This window comes from Agelaius phoeniceus, chromosome 8 (genome assembly GCF_051311805.1).
Source record: "Agelaius phoeniceus isolate bAgePho1 chromosome 8, bAgePho1.hap1, whole genome shotgun sequence".
NCBI classification, from domain to species: domain Eukaryota; kingdom Metazoa; phylum Chordata; class Aves; order Passeriformes; family Icteridae; genus Agelaius; species Agelaius phoeniceus.
Window position 1 is genome coordinate 6,553,869 of NC_135272.1, and position 12,273 is coordinate 6,566,141.

At 57.4% G+C, this 12,273-nt stretch overlaps 1 non-coding gene across 1 annotated transcript; it reads right to left on the reverse strand.

Annotated features, from left to right (window-relative positions):
- Positions 1-341: 341 nt before the first annotated feature.
- Positions 342-494, reverse strand: LOC143694732 (5.8S ribosomal RNA). The gene has a single exon (XR_013183383.1). It is a non-coding gene; the product is annotated as a 5.8S ribosomal RNA (ribosomal RNA).
- Between the last annotated feature and the right edge of the window lie 11,779 nt (positions 495-12,273).

Below are 12,273 nucleotides of genomic sequence, written 5' to 3' on the forward strand. Positions count from 1 at the left end.
GTCCCCAGGCCGCTGCGCCACCGCATCCGCGGCACGGTCCTGGCGAGGACGAGCTCCGCCCCAGCAGCTCGCTGCATTTAGGGGGACGAAGGCCCTGTGCGGTGACGACGACGACAATGACCGCGACGACGACGCCGACGCCCACTGGGCCGCAGGGAAGGGATCGAGGCCACCTAGGGAAACGTTTCCCTCGCTGAACCCGACCGCCTTCCCACCTGGAACCGGCGGGACGCCGACGCCGCCACCGCCACCACCACCGCCGCCCACCGCGGGCAACCGGCCTGAGAGGCAACCCCAGCCGCACTGCCAGGGTGGCCCCCGGACGGCAATTGATCGTCAAGTGATCCTCAGACAGGCGTAGCCCTGGGAGGAACCCGGGGCCACAAGTGCGTTCGAAGTGTCGATGGTCAATGTGTCCTGCAATTCACATTAATTCTCACAGCTAGCTGCGTTCTTCATTGATGCACGAGCCGAGCGATCCACCGCTAAGACTCGTCTGCCTTTCGGGCACCGCTCATGCTGAGCGGCCCTTTTTTTTGTTACTCTGGCGCCGAGGACGCGTGGGCGTGCGCCTGGCTTCGACCATACAAGCACACAGAAATGGAAGGGGAAAAAAAAAACTGGAGACCCACACTCCGATGGCCAGCCCAGAGGCAGGGGAGCCCGCGCCCCCGCCCGCCTCCCCCTGCGAGCAGAGACGCCGACCTCACAAACGCTGTCCTTCAAAGGCGGCCCAGGCGCCCGGGCTCGGCCCGGCCTCCGTGCGGAGTGCCACGCAGGACGCGACGGAACGCGGGAGGGCACGGCAGCCCGCCTGCTTCTCGCTTTGACGGGATGACACGCACAACACACATGGCTCGCAGCCGGGGGCGTGCGGCCATCGGCCGCCGCACACAGTGGCTCTCCCTCGGCCCCCGACACCGCGGGCCTCACGGAGCGCCGCCGCGCCGCTGTGCGGCCAGCTTTTCTCTTCCCCCACAGCACGGCCTTTCCCCCGGGCTTGAGATGGCACGCAACGACCACCAGCCCCCGCCGGTACCCCTCCCGTGGGACTGCTACCCTGCCGGGCAGGCGAGCGACTGGCGGATGCACTCCGCCACCAGCCCTGCAGACAGGTGCCACCGAGACCAAAACCAGTGTCACCAGCACCCGGGGCGGGCTGGACAGCAGACCCCATCGCTGCTAGAGCTGCACTCCCAGGACCGCCACCGCCGCGTCGCACCGCCAGGGCCCCTTCCCTTGGGCACACACCCAGCGGAAGGTGGTACGGTGCTGAGCCGGGGGGCAACGCCCGCTCTCCTCGTTTGCACGCGGAGACTGGGCGGGGAGAAGCGCCCCCGTGGCCGCCCCGCACACCTTCCTGCGGCCCACACGCAGCTGGGAAGGGCGATGGAGGATGTGACAAGCGGGGCCCAGGACGGGACCGCGGCCGGGCGATAGCAGGCGCCTTCCAGCTGACCATCCCCACAGGGAGGGACACCCGTCGAGCGGTGGCGCTGCCACCGCTCGGCATGGGGTCGCCCGCGCTCGTGGGCCTCGGCTGCTGGATGGCCCGCATAGCGCTCGCCCCCCATGAGCGGGCGGTTGAGCCAGGGGACGACCGGCGGACGACGGTGTGGCCAGTGGGCATTCGAGGAGAAAAGGCTGTCGAGGGGAGGAGAGGCGCCGGACGTGCCAGATGCAGCACCGCATGCGCCAGAGACCGCGGCAGCGGGCCGAGGAGAGAGAGCACAGGCGGGCCCAGGTGGCCGCGACCCCGCGGCTGAGGAAGGGCAGAGAGAACGTGCTCTCTGCCAGCGTCGCCTGTTACGACGAGGCAAGCAGGTCGACCCCCACGGCCGACAGCGCGCCGCGGCCTCTCCGCTGAGGATGGGCTGCGGGGGGAAGGGGGGCAGGGCGCCCCTCCCCGGCGCGGCACGGTTAACCCCCGCGGCCTGTGGAGGGACAACAACGGCGACGGAGGATTACAGCTGGTGATGATGGGACAACCACTGCAGGGGATGGCGGGATTACCTGCTCCCCACCCCTCAGTGGCGCCCCACACGGCCACTGCGTGGCACGCCTGCTGCCACCGCCGCCGGCACCGCTGCCGCCACGGCAGGCCATGCCGAGCCGCCCAAGTCTTTAAACCACTGCCCGGCCCCGCTGGCCCCTTTTGGCAAACCCGCAGCATTTGACGACGCCGAGGGAAAAAACCTGGTGGGACCACCGAGGCGCGGAGCACTAGGTACCTTGCCCTGGGGCGAGGGAAACGACCTGCATGGCCCCGCCGGGTTGCCTCCCCCGCTGCCGCCCTCGGGGGAGTGTCCACTGGCGGGGGCGCGCCCGACATCTGCCGCCACCACCGCCACGTCCTTCTCGGGGCCCGGGGTTTCCCTCAGCAGCCAGGCGCTGCGCAACCGAGAGGACCGGCATGGCTCAGGCTGCCCCACCAGCGCGGGGAAAGCGGGCCCGACCACCGAGCACAGCTCAGGTGCGCACGTGCACGCGCGGCATGAAGCGCAGCCCGGAACACCCGGAGCCCTCGGCCCTTGGAGTTCCTCTGCCACACACGAGAGGGGGGCCACTCAGCCCGAAAGCGGGGAACTCTGCCAGCCGGCAAAAGCCCCGCTCCCCGGTGCGGGAAGGGCTGGAGGAGCCGCCTGCTCCGAGCCCCGAAGGCGCACACGCCACCCGGCTTCCTCGCCCTTTCCACCTCGGCCGCTGAAAGGTGCCACGGCCGGATGGACAGCCGTCGCTTGACGGGCGAAGCAGTGACAGAAGGGACGGGCGCGCCTTCGGGAGGGGCCGTGCTGAGCACCCCTCCCTCCCAGCACCCGGGTGGCTTTCTCACGCGCACACCGAGGAGAGCCAAGCTTGGGAGAACTCGGGCCGTGCCACGGCGCCCGCACGTGCCACGCCGGCGACCAGCATTCGGCGGTGCCGGCCGTGGCAGCGAGAGGCTCAGGAGCCCGCGGCCGCGCCCCCGCTCTCCGGCGGGGATGGACCGGCGGCAGACCGGTGCAAGACCGGGGTGGGGGGGGGGCTGGTGTGGGGGGCGGGGGGGCAAGCCGCTGCTATGGCGGCCAGCGTGCCATGCTTCTAGGCCCGGCCATGACGCGCGGTGTAGCGCGGGGAGAGCCCCGCCCGTGCGCACCGTGGTGGGCGCGCGTGGCACGCTTCGCCGCGCTGAGTGGCTTTTTCCCCCTCTCCCGCTTCCGACCCCCAGCGCCCGGAGGTGCCGCGCGCCTCCGGTCTCTCTGATTCCCCGTCAGCTGTGGTCATCATAGTAGGCACAGACAGTACCATCGAAAGTTGATAGGGCAGACATTCGAATGGGTCGTCGCCGCTGCGGGGGCGTGTGATCGGCTTGAGGTTATCTAGAGTCACCAAAGCTGCTGGGCAGGCCCCGGTTGGTTTTGGTCTGATAAATGCACACGTCCCCGGAGGTCGCTGCTCGTCGGCATGTATTAGCTCTAGAATTACCACAGTTATGCAAGGAGCAGGAGAGGAGTGACCAAAGGAACCATAACTGATTTAATGAGCCATTCGCAGTTTCACTGTACCACCTGTGTGTACTTAGACATGCATGGCTTAAGCTTTGAGACAAGCATATGCTACTGGCAGGATCAACCATGTAGCCGCCGCCCACGGCGGCACTGCGAAGCGTCGCGCGAGCGCCCGGACGCGCCCGGCCTGCCGGCGAACTCGCCCCGCGCCAAACCCCGACCGCCCTGGGCTCCTTTTGCCGCTCCGACCCGCGGGAGCAGCATCACGGACAAGGACGGCAGCAGGTGGCAGCATGGCGGTGACAGGTGCTAGCGGCAGGGACGGCGGCCGGCCACATCGCGGCCCGGCGTTGCCTGGGACGGGGAACGGCGCCACTCGCGAGAGACGCCCCTCGGTGACGGCCAACCCCAGCGGCCGGCCCTTCCCGCGATGCCGCGGGCAAGGAGCCGGGACCGCTGTACAGCTTTTCGCCACTCGAATGGAGCGCGAGGCTTCCTCTCTCTCTCTCTCTCACAGTTTTTTTCCAGGGGCCCGTGCCCCGGTTCGAGACTCGGCCTCGAGCTCAAAATGGACGCGCGCGGTGCACGGAACAGGGCTTGGCCGGGGCTGACCCGCCCCCCCACACAAGGTGAGAAAAACCCGCCCGCCGAATGGTCACGGGCGAGCGACTGGCCGTCAGCGAGGTTGGGCCAAGCGGGGCCCCGCTCACAGGGAGCGAACACTGTCCCAGCGCGTCCCCCCACCGGGCCGCACAGAAAGCATCGGATGTGCTAGAGGAGGCAGCGACCTGACGAGGCGGGCGCGGCCCGGACACCAAGGCCCCTTTACAGCCGGGGCGGCTCGATCTGCAGCAGGCGGCGGAACGGCAAAGGAGCGCAGGGACTGGGCTCTGTTCCGCCCGCGCCGTATCGGGTTCAAGCATTTTCGCCCTCTCTCTTTTCTCTCCTGCCTCTCTCCCTTCTCACGGCTCAGCTCCAGCCGCACCGCCGCCCAGCGCTGCTTGCGGCCGGCACCCACACGGGCGCTACCCGGACCAGGGCCTGCACCGGCACCTCACGTGGTTTTTTAAAGACACCTGAAAGCTCGCGGGGCCACGCGGCCATCACACAGCTCGGGACGGTAAAGACGCCCTTCCCCAGGCCATCGGGAGGGGCGACACCTCGCCTGCGACAGGAAGCGAATTGGAAAGGAGACCGCCCTGCCCGAGAACCGGACCCCCCCTGCCGTGGCTTCCCTGTGACAGAGAAGCCTCAGAAGGAGAGCCGGCCCGCCGGGGGCCCTCTCCGACGCCACCGGAAAAGCCATATCGATCAGGCGCGGCTCTGGGAAGGAGCTGCGCCAACGGTGACCAGGGCCCCACGGCCACGGTCCTGGGACAATGGCGATGGCCGCCCAGCCCACCTGCGGATCGCATCGCTCGCGGCAGCAGAGGAGCGTGGGGGGTGCCGCCACCAGTCCGCGGCGAACAACGGCTTCCCTTTCGGCTAGGCAACAGCGGGACTGGACCAGCCCCTGCCGGGCCAGGAGGGGATTCAGCAGCCCTCCCACCCCTTCCAGCCCAGGGAAACCGGCCGAGCGTGCGAGAAAAAGTTCCACCAACTTGGCACCATGGGCCACCGGCTTTCATCTGGCCTCGTGGCGGTCGGCTTTCCCTTCTGGAAAAAAAAGCCGGGGGACGGCACGACAAAAAAGGCACACGGATGCACGTTTGCAACAACCCGTGCTAGCCACGGGGGCTGCGGGGCCGGGGGGGGGACGGGGGGCCTCACTACCCCCCCACGACGGACCCACCGGCATCCCGCTCGCGCCTTCGTCGCAATGCTTCTTGGTGCCACGGCTTAGGGCTGCGAGAGAAAAATAAAAAGGCCCGCGGAGGCCTGGCGGGCGCCCCCCAACTCCGCCCACCTAAACAAAAAGCAACGGACCCGGCGCGGCAAACCCGGCTCCGCCCGGCATAAGCAGCTCAGTCAATCTGGCCACGACCGAGGTAGGCGAGGTGCCGCCGCCTCGCCCGAGACCAGTCTGGGGGGACTCTCCAGTGCCGGGCCCATAAAAAAAAAAAAAAAAACTAGGCCAAAAAGATCTGCCCGCCACAACGCGGGTCCCCGGCTTAAGGCCGAGGAAGGGCGACGGCTTCAACAATGCTGGCTGGGGACCACCGCCGCTGCCGAGGCAGACCCACGGGCCCAAAACAACAGCAAATGATTCTGGAGCAGAGGCATTGCTTGGAGAAAACTCTCCCCTGCTCTGTCTGGGCAATCCTTAACCAGTGTCTTACAAGGCTCTTGCTGCCAATTTCTTGCTCAACAGTGTGATAGATGAATCTCATTTGTGCTAACACTTGTAACTATATTTTAAATATTTTAGAAAATATTTGTTAAAAAGTAAGAGAGGAAAAGGATATGGAATTAGTGTCACAAAACAGACGTTTTCAGATGTTCATGAGAAAACAGGATGCAGGATGTAGTTTGAGATAAGTCACATCCCAAAAGGCAATAGGCCTCAGGATAATTAAAGAATCGGCCTTGACATGGACAAAATTGGGATGATCCCAGGTATCTATGAAATCATAAGGCTTCTTTTTGGAATATAATGCTGGCTTCTATAACACAAGTCTTGGGGTGCATGTGCAGCTTGTGGGGTTGTTCAAAGGACAGTGATGATGAGCAGAAGCCTTCGTGGGAAGCGACCACCAAAACCAAAAGACCCCTTAGAAACAAGCAGAGCATGCAATGTGCAGTACAGTGACATAGATTTCAAGAATCAAAAATAGGAGGCGACTGACAGAAAATTAGTGATGAATATGTATTAGCATCCAGTCTAGAAGTTGTGTTTGGATTCTTTATCTTTTGAATGGGAGGCAGGGTGAGAAAACCACCCTGTATCCTGACTGGTTTTGCTTATGCTTTATCCAAACCACTGCCAAATTATTTTGGATCTGCTTGATTAGATTTGATTGCATGATTTCATATAAAATTGCTGCTCAATTCAAATTGCTGCTCAATTCTAATGTTGGTTTATTAAATTAGACATATAGGGACCTCATTCATAACAACAGCCCACCTCAGTCACCTACCCATTGGGACTGTGCTTTCTACTGAGCCAGTCCTGCCAGAAAAGCAGCTTTAAACACACCTCCAAGAAGGCACTGATCCAGATAAAGCACATCCATTCCCCTCTGCCCAGGGCCAGTCCCCTGTACATCTGGCAGCCTGCAAAATCTAACACCCCCTCAGGCTCCAACACATTGTTCCAGCCCAAAGCATAAAGGCAATTTGTTTTGTTAAAGCTGAAGTAATTCCTGCAGGTCCTCGGCCTTCCAAGGCCAACGCTGCCGCTCCAGAGGGAATCCTGTGACCCCGAGCACTTGATGGTGACCACACCAAAGCAAGAGGTGGCTCCTTCAGCAGGAGAATGGCACATGGCAATGCTGTGCCTTTGTGTCCCCAGCCTTCCCCCCATTGTTTCAGCAATGGCAGCTACACTTACGCAGCTTCAGCAGAGCTTATTTGTGTTGGCTTAGTGCAGATCAGGACTCCCAGCCCACCTCTAACAGCAGCTTGCAATGACAACAGCACCTGCACACTGAGGTATTTGGCTGGAGGCAAGCCTGTCACAAGCACACACCCTCTTCAAACTTCCCATCAAACAGAAAGGAGAAGAGCAGGAAAAGGCTACCTTTGGACCAGTCTTCCCCAGCTCTACACATGGGCCCATTCTGGGTAGAAAACTCCCGCCACTGCTGGCCTTCTTCTTCATGGTGAGAAACTTCTCCCACAGGAACTTAGAGGGAAGCAGCTGAAAGGCAAAAATAAACCAGCTAGAGCCTCAGAGCTGGGCTTCTTCACAAAGGCTTTTCTTGAACAAGTGGCACTGGTGAACAGTTTGTGGTCACATTGTCCAGGACAGTCCTGGAAGCCCTGGAAGTTGCTTGCTGAAATACTCAGCACCAATAATTTAACAATACAGAGTGCAATACACATACTCCAACCACACGGCTCTGTCCCATCAGCTTCTCCGTGATTGCATGTGACATGGTTGGGGATTTCTGCACTTGGGGCATTTCTTTCCCCTTTAGGTTCATTGCATTGAGGCAGTGACCTTTTCAAAGAATGGGGACGAGCTCTCAGAACTGCCCTGACTCCATCCCTGTACAGCACTGAGAACTCACAGCAAGGAGATAGCACTGCTGGCTGAGTCCAAGAGAGGCAAGAAAGGAACGTTGTACCAAGAGTGAGGAGCACAGGAATGTGTCCAAGTTGTAGTTCTCTCTGTTAATTAGCATTTGTTTTCTCTCTCTGGGCTCACAGACCCCTGCAGAGAAGAAAACAGAGGGATCTCCTGGACAGAGCCTCAGCACTGGGGCATCTTCAGTCAAGTGAGCTGCATACACCAAGGGACCTTTCCGGCCCTGGCTCCAGGGAGCAGGAAAGAACTGTACAGCCCTCAAGATTCCTACCAATCCAGAGCTTTCAAGAGAAGCCAACTCCTTTGGGACAGATACCATCAACACATGGTAAACCAAAATCAGGGGACAATTCCCAGCACAGGAAGATTTCCACCATCCTGCAGAACAAAGGTGTGATGGTGTTCACAGGGGTCTTAGGATGAGGGAAGAGACGAGGATCTGACTCCATGGTTCAGCAGGCTTGATTTATTATTTTGTGATATATAATTTATTAAAACTACACTAAAAGAAGAAAGGATTTCATCAGAAGGCTAGCTAAGAATAGAGGAGGAAGGAATGATAACAAAGGCTTCTGGCCTGGACTCTCTGTCTGAGCCAGCTGGGCTGTGATTGGCCATTAATTACAAACATCCAACATGGGCCAATCAAAGATCCACCTGTTGCATTCCACAGTAGCAGATAATCATTGTTTACATTTTGTTCCTGAGGCTTCTCAGCTTCTCAGGAGGAAAAATCCTAAGGAAAGGATTTTTCATAAAAGATATCTGGGACACAAAGGTGCTGAGACATTTTCTTCTGGACGTGCTGCAGCAGATAACTTGCTTTGCTGTACACTGTGTCTGCAGGGCTGGATCCGTGCCCACACAGGAGCTGAGAGAGAACAGCTGCTTTGGAAGCTCTTCCAGCTGGGACCAGCCCTGTCTCACAGGGCTTTGGGCAGAGTTTGAGCTCCTCCCCAACATGCCCAGGTGCCCAAGGGCAGCTTGGTCTTGACACCAGCAGGGAACTATTTACAAATCACAAACGGGACAGGACGGCTGTGGAACTGCCTTGAGCTGTTTTATTTTCCAGCATCGCTCTCATTACATGGTTATGACAATGGGAAGATGCCAGCAGCTCACATCCCAGGCAGCAGACCAAGAACTTAATGTTACAACTTCCTTTATAAGTTTCTTCACCAATCACACAAAGCAAAAGCACATTGACAGTAGTTCTATCCAACCACTATAAGCACACGTACCTTTGGTTTAAACAATGCTTGCTTATTTTGAATACAATACCTGCTTGTAAGCCTTAAAGCACAATGCACAGAGCTCCATTATTAAGCCTTAACCCTCCTAATATCTTGCTAGATAAACTTTTCTGTGGCTTAGGGAGTTATTCTAGACAAGCGTTAATACACAGACCACTGTTCTATTTGTCCTTTTCTACTTTTTAAATAATTTTTCTGCTGGCCTATCTCATGGCAGCTGCTTAGCTCTAATCACAGTTCTACTGTATCTGAGGCTGCCTTTTGCAGCTTTCCCAAAACCCACTGCTTTTGTACATTCCCACAGTTCCCCCTCTCTGTTCATCTCAAAAGAAACCTTCATAATTGTGTCGTTTATTACTTGCGTTTCGTAGCCTTACTATAATATTTCTGCTTATTACCTACTTAAAGCATTTTCTTGCTTGCACTAAAGCAGGGGCAGGGAGAGCAGGGACACCAGGGCAGTTTGCAGCCTTAACACAGCCCACTGGGTACTTACAGTGAAAGATGTCAGTCTTTCCCTGGACAAAAGACGAGGTGTCGAGGTCTTCTTTGGGAATCCAGAAGCCATTTTGAAGGCAGGATCTCCCAGATGAGTGACAATGCCTCAACAAAACTGGAAGAAGCAACAATGGAACTCTGAAAATCCAGAACCCAATTCATGGCAGATTCAAGGCATATACTGGTGCTAAAAATTTTCTATGATTTGAAAGTAGCTAAGTGCTTGTTTGGTGTAAGTAGCTAGTATGTTAGGCCTCTAGTTGGACTTTATTTGAACTATAGGGCTGCCTTGTGCAATTCAAAGATGGATCATACTGAAACCTGGAGCTAAAAATCTGAACATTAAGAATAGTTAGAACAGACAAAGCTGCAGCCTAAATATTACTTTAAAATAGCTAGAGTGGATATCCTTTTCTTTAGGCTAAAGCACCCCTGCTCTCTCAGCTGCTCCTCACAGGACTTGGGAGAGACTGGAATGTTATGGCTAATGGCTTAAAAATTGTTAGAAAGGACTTTCTGCCCATTGGGACAAAACTGTATAAAGAGGCTGCGACCACCCAAGCCCACCCTTCCCTGAAAATGCCTCTGGACTGGAACTTGGCACTGTGAGTTAAGCTGCCGAAGGGAACTTGAGACAAGACAAAGGTGACACTATTGTCCCATTAGCTCAGGGCTGGGGAGAAGTAAACAAGGCTGCAGAGAAAAACCTATCCACAACAAAGCCAAACCCAGCAGCTGTCCTGAATATCAGCTCTGTCTGACTTCAAGGTGGGGATGTCACAGCCACAGACTCGTCTGCTGAGGCCAGGTTTGCACACAAACCTCCCATCAAAGACCTCCACAGTGCCCCCAGACCCATTCCTGAGGCCTTGCACCAGACGACTGCAGGGCACGCAAAGCAACACAACAGATCTGAAAATCCAGAAGCCAATTGATGGCAGACTCAAAGGACAGACAGATGATAAAGATTTTCTATTATTTGAAAATAGCAATAGACAGAGTCCAACTTGCCCCACCCCAGGGAGGCACCTGGGAGGTCCCACCTTGCCCAAATCTGCAGGAATCCATTGGAGTCTTACGTTTTGCGAGACCTCACCACAGAGAAGACCAGAAGAGGATTTGATGGTATGCCAATGGGATCCATGGAATGGGGATGTTTTTCACTTCATCTGTCTCTGTCACTCTCCTTCTTCCCCTTCTTCCCAAAACCCCCCATCCCCCCCCCGCCACGCCCCGCTTCTTTTTCTTTTCCTTTCTCTCTCTCTTCCTCACATTTACTGTTACATAAAATCCAGACTATTGATTTTGGCATATGGTCTCATTTGCACCTCAATTCACAGGCCTCTCTCTAATAATTGTAATAACCAGATGATAACAACCCACTGAAACTTGATGAAACTTGAACAGACCTCATTCACCTTTAAGCACTTTAAGCAACCACTAGACGGGAAAAAAAATTATAGAGCAGTACATTTAGAAAATGTTGCATTCCTTCAGTGAAAAAAAGCACAATCAGTAGAGCATATATTGTTCATCCACTCAGCTGTGCCTTGTGGTGGTGTTCACAGGGGTCTTAGGATGAGGGAAGAGACGAGGATCTGACTCTTGATTTATTATTTTATGATATATATTCTATTAAAATTATACTAAAAGAATAGAAGAAAGGATTTCATCAGAAGGCTAGCTAAGAATAGCAAAAGAAAGAATGAATAACAAAAGCTTGTGTCTCAGACAGAGAGTCCAAGCCAGCTGACTGTGAGTGGCCATTAATTAGAAACAACTCTAGGAGACCAATCACAGATGCACCTGTTGCATTCCACAGCAGCAGATAACCATTGTTTACATTTGGTTCCTGAGGTCTCTCAGCTTCTCAGGAGAAAAAACCCAAAGGATTTTTCATAAAACATGTCTGTGGCAGTGCAGACCACTGAACTGCTGCACCAGAAGACGGGCATTATCCCATCCTGTATTTCCCTATGGCATTCTCTCTCAGAGTGCAGATGAGACAAAACTAAAAAGTTCAACTTGAGTCAATCTTTACCTCCAAAGGAAATTCAGGAACTTTCTGCAGAGGCCAATGCTCTGCACGCTGATGAACTCCTTGCAGAGGCCAATGCTCTGCACGCTCAGGAACTTTGCAGAGGCCAATGCTCCGCGAACAATTCCCCTGGCGAATCGCCCGGTGAAGCCGCCTGCAGGAGCCCAGGCTGCGCACAAGCAGCCAGGGCCGCGTTCTCAGGCAACTGAGGCCGCGCCGCTGTCACAGACGCTGCCGCCGCGTTCGTGGTTTCCAGGCAGCCGCGGAACGCGGCAGCCGCCGCCCTTTCCCGGATCCTGCCCCTCCCGGCCCCGCACGCCCCCCAAGATGCTGCCGGGGCTCGGGGGCTTCGTCTGCCTGGGCTGGGGCTCGGCCTCCCCTGCGGGACAAGGTGAGGGGGGGTCCCCGGGGGTCGTGTCCCCCCGGGAGCGTGTGTGAGTCCCCCATGTCCCCCTCAAGCCGGGGTCACCCCCTTTTCTCTGCCCAGAGCTCCTGAGCCAGCTCCTGCTGCCCCCTGGGAGGGGCTTTGGGGAGCCCCCCGGGGACCCCCTTGAATGCCCATTCCTGGGCACTGGGACCCTTCGCATGTCCTTCTCCAGCTGCAGGACCCCCTGCACCCCCTTATCCTGCCCCGACACCCCCTGCACCCCCTTTCCCGGGTATCCTCCTCTCCCAGCCCCTGGATCCCCCGTTTCCATGAGCCCGGGGACCCCCGGACCCCATTCCCGGCCAGCCCGGGGCACCTCAGCCCCAGGCCTTCCTTTGCCCGGCGAGCGGTGACGTCACTGCAGACTCGGGCCGCCATTG